The sequence below is a fragment of the Peromyscus eremicus genome, chromosome 13 (genome assembly GCF_949786415.1).
Source record: "Peromyscus eremicus chromosome 13, PerEre_H2_v1, whole genome shotgun sequence".
In the NCBI taxonomy this organism is placed as follows: domain Eukaryota; kingdom Metazoa; phylum Chordata; class Mammalia; order Rodentia; family Cricetidae; genus Peromyscus; species Peromyscus eremicus.
In genome coordinates this window covers 27,735,322-27,749,290 of record NC_081429.1, presented here as the reverse complement: position 1 = coordinate 27,749,290, position 13,969 = coordinate 27,735,322, and positions in this window count along the sequence as shown.

Sequence of the window (13,969 nt, the reverse complement as noted above, 5' to 3'; positions counted from 1 at the left end):
GGTGGCCATCCAATGACTGGTCCAGTCTCAGACCCAAACTATGAGAGTGAGCTCACTCTTGATACTACCTGGAGTGCCAGGCCCAGAGATGTAGGATAGAACCGAACATGATTGGAGAAAAAGAAAGTCAACATAATGATGCCTAACAATATTCTACTATACTTACAGATTGGTGACTACCCCAATTGCCATGAGAGAGCCTTCATCCTATAACTGATAGAAACAAATGCAGAGACCCACAGCCAAGCATTGGGCAGAGCCTGAGGAGTCCTGCTGAAGAAGGGAAGGAAGGATTGTATGAGCCAGGGGAGTCAAAGACATCACAAGGGAACCCACAGAAACAACTAACCTGGGCTCATAGGAACTCAGAGTCTGGACCTACACCCAGGGAGCCTGCATGGGACCCATCTAGATATTCTATATATTGGTGACAGTTCTGTAGCTTGGTCTGCCTGTGGAATTCCTAGCAATGAGAGCAGGGGCTGTCCCTAAAGCTTTGGATGGCTTTTGGGAAACTATTCCTCATACTGGATTGTTGTACTCAGCCTTAAGACAAGAAGAGGAGTTTAGTTCTAACTGCAACTTGACATGGCATGCTTTGTGGATACCCATGGGAGGCCTGCCTCTTTCTGAATGGAAACTGAGGAGAAGTAGATGGGGGAAGGAGGTGGGAGGAGGAAATAGGAGGAGAGGAGGGAGGGGTAAACTACAGTCAGGATGTAAAATAAATGAATAAATTTAATTAATAATAAAACAAAAATAACAGTGTCAACTTTAGTTGGTCACTTAATAGTGCCAACCTCCTCTAACCTCTGCGAGTTAAAATTGTTTCATGGTCATAGGGTAGCCATAACTTTCCAAACAGCAGTCTTCAAAGTATCCTTATTGTAAACTGTCTTTATCACAATCCTCAAATTTTATGTTTCCTCTTACCTTTATTCTCTTTTGTGTGTTTGCAGTGGAATTTTCCAGAGCTGCATGATCCAATGGATCTGACAGCAATGAGATGTGTGCTTTTGTATTTTTGTGTTTTAATGTTTTTCAATTTTAATAGCTAATGTGTTGCATAGCTATGGATATAACCTAGAGAAATGACTACATTTTAGAATCTTCATTTTTTAAATATAAAAGAATCCTGACCAAAATGTTTACAACCTTTGGTGCAAACTGCTGCAACATGCTCTACAGGTGGTCTTATTAGATTCCACAGGATAAATTATTCCCTATTATTTCAGCTCCCCAACTTCTGATCACTACTTACACCCATGAAAAGCTGTCCTATTGATTATCTTTCAAGTAAACAATAAGAATTTTCAGTAAGGTAAAACTAAATGAACTCCATGGCATTTCGTATCAATATATAATTAATAATCATTTTAATGTAGTTTTAAGTTTTATTTTTATTTTTTTGGTTCATTTTTTTTGTTTTTGCTTTCGTTTTTTTTTTTCAAGACAGGGTCTCTCAGTGTAGCTCCACCCTGTACATCCATGTTCCTGCTTTGTTAAATGGAGATAACCTCAACCATAACCTATAGTTAATAAGGTAACACAGTTAAGGCATGCAGACCACTGGTTAATATATGCTCACATTCAGAAATGTTGAAAAATAGCTCTGACTGTTATTTCTATCCATTTGACTGAAAAATAATGAGAAACTTAATTCAGAATATATATCCTTCTATAGTATCCCTATGGTGCTGCAAACAGTATCTTCTGTGTATGCATGCTTATGTGGCTATGTTTGAGTGTGTGTGTGTGTGTGTGTGTGTGTGTGTGTGTGTGTGCATATGGGCATGTCTGTCCCTTATCCAGTCACCAGCTGGTGGACTCTTAGATTTAGGTTGATTTGTTATATTGGAAATAATGACAAAATTCCAAGGTGATGTACACACATGTACACACACACACACACACACACACACACACACACACACACACATTTTTTTCTTGCCTTACAACTTGAGAATTGTGTTCATTCATTAAATGGATTAGACTAAAACTGCAGGCCTCGTGTTTTTTTTCAGTTATTTGATAATATTAGTTAAACAGAAGATAATAGACTAGCACAAGCTTTGAAAGATCTGGGATAAGAACAATAAATATCTGATTGTCTGCTTTGGATACAGATGGACAATTTGACCTGTAACTCTAAGTTATGTATTGTTGGAGTTCAATCTAACTCTAGAAAACAGGTAGCCACTGAAGTGTTTACCATTTGTCATGCTCAGTTATCTGTAATTGTTAGTTATTGAGAACAATATATGCTTCCAAATTCTGAATGTTGATGAAGATTCCCATTTACCATCCTAAGGGTAGTGTAAAAAGAACTAAGAATACAAGCAAATGGCCTTCTGTTTTTGTCAGGTCCAGTTTGATGAGGCTAATGATTTGTGACATGAACCTGCAGAAGCTGCTGTAATTGACATAGTCCAAAGTAACAATTTGATTATAGCACTGGCAGTTGTGGCTTTCCCTTAAACTAATTCCACCTTGACCTTGGGGAATGATGTCATGATGTCTCACTGTATATATATTTCATGTATACAAAGAGGAAGTAATAGCCACTGACATTTTTTTACAGACTTATTTATTTATCTTTTGTATGAGTGCTCTATCTGCACGTGTGTCTTTATGCCAGAAGAGGGCCTAAGATTCCACTAGAGATGGTTGTGAGCCACCGTGTGGTTGAAAGATCTCTGGAAGAGCAGCCAGTGCTCTTAACCACTGAGCCATCTCTCCAGTCCACCAGTAACATTTTACATGTGAAGATCTGAGTGGACCATTTAGATTGCTTTAATGTTCAGAGAAGTCATAATTCAATTGGGGAATGAGGATGCTGCTTGGTATCTGGCCATAACCCTAGGAATGGCTTTTTGTTTTATCAGGTCAGTCTCATTTGTTTCTTCAACTAGTGTCTACAAAGGAAGATGTAATTCAAAGAATGTATTATTGTTGCTGAGTGCCACGACCAGAGAGAGTTTGGTGGCACTCAGGGAGTTATTGTTTGCTTAAGTATCAGTATCAGAAAGCCAGTAAGGTATATGAAAGTATATGAAAGCCAGTAAAAACATTTATTTAGCCCAATTCCAGTATGAGCACATATAGACATTTTTTTTTGGTATGATTTATGTGGGGTAGCTCAGATCTGAGTTAGGAAGGGCCCTTCACTACCAGTCTAGCCCGTCTTACTCTGTACACTTTTCTCCAGAGGCTGCCATCTGTTGATGAACAGGACAGGAGAGGAGGGAATTTTTACTTTCACAGAGAAAGGGGCCATGGGGAGTACAATCTACTCTGTGGTGCAGCAATGCTGGCATCCTGAAGACAAGAGAGCTATCCAACTCACATGTTATTTTCCATTTTCTGTCAAAATATTCTTAAATCCCACTGAGACACATTAGCATTTCTCCTGGAAGTGATGGTGTGGCAGTGATATGAGTGTAGGAAACTCCAAGCTTCCATCTAGCCAGAACCCAATCTGTGTTAGTTTGTGCCAGCTGCTATAACAAAATGCAATTGTCTGACTGTCTAGAGGACAGAGATTTCGGTCTGATAGTTCTAGGGATTGAATATCGAGGCACTGGCACTCATGGTGTCCGGTGAGGGCTTGCTTTCTAACAGATGCTGACTTCTTGCTGTGTTCTCACATGATGGGAAAATTAAGAGAGAACTGGAATGCCTCTTTTATGAGGACTCTGCTCTCATGAGCTAATCACTTCCTACTCCAATAATCTTGTAATAACTCTTGTAAGAGTTGTGGGAAAAATAAAGATTCAGACTTTGATGCCACCTCATGAAATGCTTCCAGTGTCTAATGTACCCAACAAGGTCGCAGAGCAAGCACAAAATTACCTGTGACTATGATTAATAACCTCACTAGTCTGAGAATTTGGAAATAGATGAAACATTGAGTTTCTTTTTTCCCTAGATGATAGTCTCCATGCCTTTAACTTTTAATTTCACCTAATGCTTATAAAGATCTTTCATTATGATCTAAGTATCTCTTGGCTTTGTTGATATCAAAGCCGTATGTGGCCCACAAGCACCTCAAAACATTTTCTCTAGACTGATCTCATAATATATGTCTACTGACAATGTGTACTTTGTACCTTCAATTTAAAATTGTAGCCAGCCAACTTTGAGGTCTCTATCTCTCTTTTTTTCCAGTTTAGTTACCAGTGTGTCCTGCCAGTCTGCCATCTGGGTGTCTGCCATCTCCACTTTTCTTCATCTCTATCTTGACTTTCACATAAAACATTCATTTTCTTTCACTTAAACAATTTCCCAAGTATTGCTTTCTTCTAAACTTTCTTACCTTAAAGTTGGATATTACTGTGACATCAGTGATTTACCTCTCATTATGAAGGAAAGATAATTCAGTGGGTATTTTTGAGCAATTACCATATTTAGCACATCACAATGCTAGAACCGGGGGTTATTATGTTTTATTTAATCATAATCATCCTTCGAGCAGATAGAATATTGCTTTTTATAGCTGATGGAGCTGAGTTTTGGAGAAGTAAAGTAATTTGCCTTGGGTCACCCCAGATTGTAAGTAGAAGATCAGGAGTTGAGCCTGCTTGGGTATCTGTTTCTGCTTGACTCTTTTATAACCCACCTGTGGCCATGGGCCATCAAGTTGTCTTAAGATTCTGCTTTACACTGCCAGACATTTCCTTTATTGAGAGACCCCTTTACTCTCTCTCCTGTGACTCTGCATGACTTTTCCCAGAACTCTTTTAAACCTCCCCTAATTTCTTGAGATTTCTTCTGTAGTACCTGTAAAGCTTCATTATTGACAGACGAAGTACTTTGCTGCAGTCATTTCTGTACTTTGTGTGTAATGACTGCTCTCTTAACAGCCTGGGAACTTTCTGAGGGGAAGAGCTATGTCTTTTTAACTAAGCATATTTAGGACACAGAAGTAGAAACAATAAACACATTCCTAGATGGGTAATTATTGAATAAGGCAGTCTCAGGAACCATAATCTTCCTAATTATGCAGAACTAAAATGTCAGCAGACACTTCCATTTTGTCTTCTCAATTAGAATGTAAGCTTTGTGATATGCTTTTTTTAAAATATAATTTATTCATTAGTGTCTCCTGCACTTAAAACTGTACCAGGATGATAAAAACAATCATTCCAAAAGTACATATAAAATAAATTTCTCCACATTATCAATCCCCAGAATTTTATATAAAAGTTGTGCATTTTCTCCAAAGGGTGTTTCATCTATTTAGAACAGTTTGGCTCATTAATGCTTTGAGTAACAAGTATGTGTTCAGTATTATAACTGGTATTGGGATGAAAAGTGTCATCCACAGAGCCTACCTACATTATAGTTGGTAATTATTGACAGTGTCAATATAGTCACTTTGATGCAATATACTGGTGATTAAATGAACAGGTTTTTGGAATCCTATTAAGCCTTAGTCTCACCAAATTCCTTTCAACACATCTGAGCTACTCTTTGCTCACCTCAAGGGTACCAGGTGTGACAGACCCACATAAAGTGGGCATAGCAACCACACTGTAGACCAGCAGAACTTCTGTCATGTGCAAATTCATAAAAACTTAAAAAGATCTAAAATTTTGAAAAACAAAGGTGTGTTCTCCAAATTATGAAGTGCTTCCATTTGTGGTTTCTGAACATATAAGTTTTAATACTAGACTCTATTGCATATTTAAAACAAATATTTAAGTGAATAATCCATAGAATCAATATTTTCTTTAATTTCTGTCTAATATTATTCTCTACTATAATTTCCAAAAAGTGCAGGCAAGGTGACATTGTTAGCTTCAAGACAGATTATCTTAAGCTTATTAGTATTTCCATAAGTCAGGCAAAAATATGAACTTTTGGCACTAAATAAAAGCTGTGGTCAGTAGGATACAATTAAGATTTGTTAAGGAAATCCTATAATTTTTTTCACAAAAGGGCAAGATTTAGAGAGAATAATTATATCTCGAGAAAGTGACTAATACCAAAACAATTTAATATCAGCTTCCCAAGCCCAGGTTTGTGATTTATCTAGTAATGTCAGCTATAGCCAAGCCTCTATCTGGGCACTCCTTTTAAATTGCATTTCATCACCTATGGATGATGAAGTTATGAATCTGGGGCCAAGAAACCTTGCTTATAGGTGTTCAAAACATTATGATGGAACAGTGGTTTAATATGGGGGCAATTTTTTTGGGGGGGTTTCAAGACAGGGTTTCACTGTGTAACTTTGCACCTTTCCTGGAACTTGCTTTGGAGACCAGGCTGGCCTCAAACTCACAGAGATCTGCCTGCCTCTGCCTCCCGAGTGCTTGGATTAAAGGCATGTGCCACCACCACCCGGCCAAATTTCAGTCTTTTAAACAAGATAATGCCTTTACAGACTGCCAGCACATTTATAAAGCATGTGTTTGTGTGCTCATTTTCTCTTTTGTTAATTCCTTCAGTGTTCCTTTCTTTGTGGCCATGCTCAGAATAAACAGGTTGTAACTTACGCACTCAAAGATAAAGTTGACAGTGAAATCAGCCAATCCATGTCAGTGTAATTTGTGTAAGTCTCCAAATTACTGGCTGTGCTGTAGCCTTTACAATGGACATCAATGAGTTAAATTGGCCAGAACAAATAAGGTGACAAAGGGTAATGATGAATGACAGAAACAGAAAGGAACCCGTAATTTAGGAACCAACACAGCCATTGCAGTTAGCCCAGCACAGCAACATTATGAGATACATCAGATAGCTCATTACGTGTCATAAAATAAATGGTTTAGGGTTTTAAGGTTTTCTATAGTGAAGTTCAAAGGGGAGCTTCTTATGGAAAACTGGTTGAGTGAAAGAAAATCGAGGTGTAATTTACACTAGAATTATAAAGTCATTTGCACAAGACATTTAGGAGACGGAGCTACATAACTGGAGGTTTCAGTCACCAGATAGAAAATGAAATGTATTGCTTATTAGCAGAGTAACCAAGTGAACACGGTGTTCTTGATACTTTTTTTCCCGGAAAGGTATTATGGATATGACTTGATAAACACAAAGGTAAATGTGATTCTTTACCATTGAACCCTTGTAGAAAAGAGACAATTCTGTCCCTGTTGATTTCCCTCAAAAGTTCATGTCTTGGAAATTTAAAATCTACACTCACTTGCTTGTAGTATATTGAGGTAAGGCCTGTGGGTAATAATTAGGATTAGAAGGTTGGGTCCCCACTGGCAACAGGTAGTATACATTCTAACATGTGATACTTTCTGTGAAGAAGACCCTCACCAGATGCAGGTGCCATGACAACTAAATAAATCTCTGTTTCCTATCAATTACCCAGCCTTAGGCATTTTATTATAGAAACAGAAAATAGACTGACACCTGTGACATCAGGGGTGCCAAACATAATTGAGTGACTTTAGTGATTGATATATTTTGCAGAACACAGCATTGCAGACCAATGCTTATCATCAACACAACCATATCACCAATTCTGGGACTGAATACCAAATATTAAAAAGTCCTATGACAAAGTAACTGGTTAAAAGACTTTGTCATACATATTAAGTCCAAGAACTAGTAGAAGCATGCCCATCTGCAAAACATTTAAATGAGAATACCAGGCTATCTAACCAACTGATCATCAAATTAAGCTAAAAAAAAAAAAAAAAAAAAAAAAAAAAAAAAAACCTCTGCGGCACCTAGGTTCAAATCAGAAGATAACACGAAGGAATATTCAGGCAATGGGATGGGAAACTATTTAAGCTTACTGACTTGAGGCAGCTCCCTCTCTCTCTCTCTCATGCCTAAAAGAACAATAAATGGAGACATAATTGACTGGTTTTCTCAGGTAGCAATATGGAAAGAGCAGTGACTTCAAACTGTGGTAAGAAAAGGCCATGTTTTGTGGAAATGTGTATGTTTAGTGGGTACTTGGAACATGGAAGAGATCTATTTCCTTCCCATATTTGGACTTGCTATGAAATTATAAGCCTTTGTCTGAATGTTCCTTACTTATGGGAATCCTTTCATAAGAAAAATTTGTTTATATGATAACGTGTTTGAGTAAATTTAAAAAGATGTAAGGTATGACAAGCACAATTGACCCTTTCCATTCCAACTTCTTCTTCACACTTCCATTTCACAGAGTACTGGAATGTCCATGGGATATTTCAAAACATACATATATATATATATATATATATATATATATATATATATATATATATATATATATGGAAGAAGCATGAAAACAGAAGCCAACTCACAGATAGCTGCATTTGTTTTAGGGAGAGATGATATAGTGCCAAGGATGGCTAGTGGAAGTGATGAAGGAGAAAAGCAAATGGATCGAGATATCTTGGCGTTGAACTGATCAGTGCCAGTGATTCTAATTGTAGCCTATAAATCTACAGTTGCTAGCAGCTACTTTAATCCTATTTAGACTTGACATTATGGTTATCACTACTGTTCTGAGAGTCTTACTGTAGCTGAAAGTTGTCCTGTGTCCTGCGTGGCCCACGGTCAGGACAAATCTCTCTCACATGCCAGTCCCAAGTAAACACACAGAGGCTTATATTATTTAAAACTGCTCGACCATTAGCATAGGCTTACTACTGACTAATTATTACGCTTAAACTAACCCATTTCTGTTAATCTATATGTCTCTACGTGTTCCATGGCTTTACCTGTGTGTCATTACATACTGTTGCCTGGACTGCGGGCTGGCATCTCCTGACTCAGCCTTCCTCTTCCCAGAAGTCTCTTTGTCTGTTTATCCCACCTATACATCCTGCCTGGCTACTGGCAAATCAGCATTTTATTTATCAACCAATCAGAGCAGCACATTCACAGTAAACAGAATACCCCACAGCACCTTACTCTCTACACAGCATCATTGTTTATAACTAGACAAGTATTAAGATTTTATTCTGGGGTTTCAATTTCTTCCTCAGTACTGTGCTGGATGGTTTAGAAGAAGTTCAAGCTACTATGTGCTTTTAATCTAATTCCTTGAATGTGTCTTCCTGACTAAAGTATAGCTCCCTTTAGAGTAGAATGAACAATGGTCAGAATCAAACAATTCTATAGGGCTTTTCTTTCAATTCAAATAATACTGTAAAAGTCTTTTGAAAACCACAATGTGGTACATGGTAAACTTTTCTCTTGGTGCTCATTGAGTCTGTTAAACTAATTATGTTAAAGGACTCAGATCCATGTCTTGTCTTTCATCTGTCTTTCTGCTGCCTTACAGTCTACTCTACCTGTATTAGTCAGAGTGACCTTTACAAATAAAAACTGAATTTAGTCACTCCTCTTCTTAAGGCTCTGTAATTATTCCTCTTCATCTTTTAATGAGATGCAAATGCCTTGTACCTTGCTTGCTCTTCCAGATAAATTTCATGTTAGTCTCTTACCACCATGCTATTCTCTAGCCCGCCTGTATTTTTCTTCTGCTATTAAAACCATGAAGCTTTTCACAACCAACTTTATCTGCCTTTATCACCTGAATTTCTAAAACCCATCCTTTCCATCTTGTCTTATATATCTTCTCTATAACTGGACACTCTTTAAAATGCTAATTACAATATGCCTGATGGTCATGTTCTTTCTTTGTTTCCCAAAGCAATGATCAAACATGGAATTTTGAGCCAGAAGAATGACACATGTTTTTAATATCAACACTTGTGAGGCAAGCCTGGTCTACAAAATAAGTTCTAGGACAGTCATGGCTACATAGTAAGTCCCTTACTTAAAAACAAACATGTAACTCAAAATGTATTTATTTATGTTGTCTTCATGATCATCCCCTTACAAAGTATTTATGGCACACCCATTGTATTTTACATGACACTGGCATAAATGACAATAATCCTGATGAAATCTAAGTTTATTAAGAACAGATGGTTAAAAATCATCCAAAGTAAATTAAAATAACACATTCATGTCAAATGTTATTTGTCTATTTTTTTTTCAGAAAGAGAAAAAAAGCAGTGAATTAAAGAACATAGTGATACAAATTTTGAAGACAGATTGAAGGAGGGAAGAGGTTTACTATTTACTTCCACACTCTCCAGAAAAGCAGTCTAAGCAGAAGAAGAGAGCAAAGCAAAAATTCTTGTGCAGAAGAATGCCTGATAACTTAGACAAAGGGCACAGAAGCCACCATACTGGTGCAATGTGATAGGGAGAGCAACAGAAGAGAGATGAGTGTTAATGAGAGGGTGTTCATAACAAAGTGGCAAACTTTCAATGTCTGATAGGCTGACTTTTATTCAGGGGGAAAGGGGAACCATTGAACATTTCTGAGCTTGATTGACTGTCAATGTAGGAGGATTCCTTTGGAGACTTGTTGAGAAGATTGTAGGAGTTCTAGGAAACAAACAAAATTCAGGAGGCTGTGGAGTATGGGAGACCCACTCCCACTTTTACCCCAGGATACTTTTGAGGGGGGAGAAGGCTGTGCCTGTCTTAGATCATTCTCCTTGATTGATCTTCCTTACCCTTCATGGAGATATACTTTCCATCAAGCATACTATGGATTAGGTTGGAAGCTATCAAAAAGAAAATTGCCTGTCTTTGACTACCAGCCTCTAGCAGGAGGTGGTACATAGCCTAACTCAGCTCTTGCCCAGGTCCCTACTAAGCTTGCAAACATCCACAACAATCTCCACAGCTGCCACACCTCACAGTAAAGGAGTGGAGGATAATAAAGATGGAATATCTTTCTTGAAATGGTTCTAAGGTGATTACAACAGTCTTAGCTGCACCAAGCCCTTTTCCTGGATCAAAACTCCCTTCTAACAGATGTTCAATAAAACTTTCAGGAGACTATTTTGATTCTCAAGAGAAAACAGTCATTTCAAAAAACTTCAAAGTATCCACTCAAGTAAACAAAAACCATGCTAATTATAAAGAAGTCCTTACAAACTTGATTGTGGGAGGCTTATCCATTTGCGGGAGTCCTACCCCTTTCTAAACATAAACAGAAGGAGTGGGAACTTCTAGGAAGAAGACAGAAAAGCTCCCCTAATTATGACACCTTCATTAATTATATTTTGGACTATCATAAAAAGTGTTCGAATATCTCTGAAGATAAAAGATATTCCTTTAAAAATTTATGTTACCTAATTTGTCTAGACAAATATTGAGGAGTAATAAAAACAATTCTAGTATGAACATACACTTAACATTTACATGTTTTAGAAACTTACATTCAACACTTACACTTTACACAGACTTACATTCAACATTTATACCCTTCACAAACCCACATTCAACATATATTCATTTATACTTTTTACTGACTCACATTCAAAAGGAAACTATAGAACAATTTTACAGACTTTATATTCAAAGGAATCTCTGTAGAACTATTTTATAAACATTTTATTCAAAAAGAAACTCTATAGGACTATTTTACAGACTTTAGCACTTATCTAGCAGATCTTTCTTAGAAGAACTATTTAAAAACATATATTCAAGAGGAAACTCTGTTAGCAAATATTAAGAAAGAATCTCTTACCAGAATTAACTTATATTCAAAGGCAAACTCTATTAGCAAACAATTAGAAGAGGTTTCTTAACTGAACTATTAACAAGAAAGAACGTGTGCAAATCATTTCTAAAGTTCAGAGTTTATAGTCCGTTTTGATATCATTCTGAAACATTTCTTGGGAGTTTGAAGTTAGAGCCTAATTTATCAGTGGCTCATAAACTTAACTGGGGGTAAAACAGGTAAAATTCCCTCTTCCTAATTTTTTAATGCTGCATTTAAAGATTACCATGAGTTCTTTTAATGATAACAGTGTTTCCCTCTTGTATCTTAAGCACAACTCAATTTCAAGTTTTTTTTCACACTCAAACCAGTGTAAGGGCCATTTTCCCTTGTTTTCTAAAATATTTCAAAGTAGCTTGTTGACAAACAGTATGAGTACTTTAATTATCTCCTTAGAGGAAAGTTGTTTGCCTGAACCTAGTTCTCAAGAGTAAGCTGTCTAACATCACTTAGAAAAGAAACTGCATTCTGAGGTGAAACAAACAAACAAACAAACAAACAAAAAAACAAAAAAAACCCCACAAAAACAAAACAAAACAAAACAAAAACAGAGTTTGGGGGCTGTATCACCATTTTGAGCTGAAAAAGTACATTTCCCATACTGCCTTTCTCGATCACATCATGCTATTACTACATTTCTCAAGCTGCTTTTCTAAATACATTTCCCAAGTTGCCTTTCTGGGTCCAGCAGAACACTTCTGTTCACACAGTTTTGTTTTTTGTTTTTTGTATTTTTTTTTGTACTGAAAATCAAGATCAAGAGCTTTTTTTCACCATTGGGAGGTTTCTGTTCTCCCTGAGCTGGCATGGATAGCTATTTTTCCTTCAGTGTTCCTGGAGTGGAACATGTCTATCCACCTTCATGCTTTGGTGCCAGAAGCAAAAACCCCTTGGGGCATGCTCCTCTTCCTTTCCTGGTCAGTGAAAGAAAATGAAAGTTCTTGGATTAAAAGCTTTTTCAGAAGGTCTTTTCCCTGATAGAAAAGAGAGCTTTTTCAGAGAGATTTTTTTCTTAGCCTTGGATGCTGCACAGCCCCATCTACCAACTCAGGTCTTGCAGGCAGTCAGGTGACTGTTGCCTTTCCCACCAGCTTTGTTTGTATGGCCAAATTTACTCGGATTTTTTTATGCTAGCAGTTTCCCCCAGGTCCTGCACCTCCTCTATCTTGGCTCTCCCAGGCTCTGCCTGCACTCTCCTCAGCGTTTATAGCTAGGCTCTAGCTGCAGGGGCTGTTTTTCTAATACTGGCTAGAAGGAGAGAAAGGACTAGCAGAGAAGACTTGCCCTATTCCAAGAGGGTTTTTTTTTCTGTTTTTTCTTAGAGCAATTACAAGTGACTTTCACATACTGATAGATGTTTCTTCCAGGTGAGTTAAATTTTTTACTCCTACAGACAGAGAGAAAAATCTGAGAAAGCAAAAGTCTGAAAAGCTTTTAGTTTTTTAGAGAGAGAGAGTACTAAGATTGTCCTAAGACCTTTGTTCTCTTTGGCTTCATAGTGAAATGGAAACTAATTTTGATTGTACTGTGTTGGAATGTTGTTTGCCAGCAGAGCAAAATGTTTTGTCCACATCTGCCTCGGGGAAAATTCCCTCCTGCTTCTAAGGGCTTGATTTTAAGCTGTCTTCAGCTTCTGTAGGAATCTCTTTCTGCCTGTTTTTCCCATCTTTGATAGATTTTTCTGATTCTTTTCTAGGATTTTGTGTTCATAGCCCCATAGTTGGAAAATCAAGGATATAGTTTCTCTGTCTTGTTGCTTATCTTATCCCATTTTTTCCCTTAAACTATATTCTTAACCCAATATTTCTATATTCTACCTTACTCTAAATTTCTTCCTACACTATATTCATATATTCCTTATTTTTTATAGACAGAAATTAAGAGAGAGAGAAAAAAGAAAGAAACCTAGACAGAGAGGATTGTATTCACTGCAGCCTCATTTTTCACTTGGGCATCTTTCAGCCACTTACTTCTACTCCCCCAAATAGAATACCTCTGTCTTCATTATAATACAAAACTGGACATGCCCAACTGCTGCCCATAGGGCCCTCTACCCCTTTCACCAAATCCCTGGTCCCTGTTCAGGCACCATCTGTGGGAGACCTGCTCCCACTTTTACCCCAGGATACTCTTGAGGGGGGAGAATGAGAAATATTTAGATGGAAGGATAGAAGGGAGAGAGAGACAGATAGAAATATAGGATAGCTCAGGAGGGCCTGGATCAATATCCACCAGCCTCTTCTGTCCCTTCTAAAGGGCTTTTTAAAGGAATGCCAAGGGGTAGAGCAAAAGACCTCCCCCTAGCACAGCCAAGTGCAGATCCTTCCAAACACTGTGTAACCATGCATGTGGTCCAGCAATCCCCTAATGTAGCTCTGTTGGGTAAAGTAAGCTCAGCTCTCACTAGAAAACCTTGGTGGGCCTGCA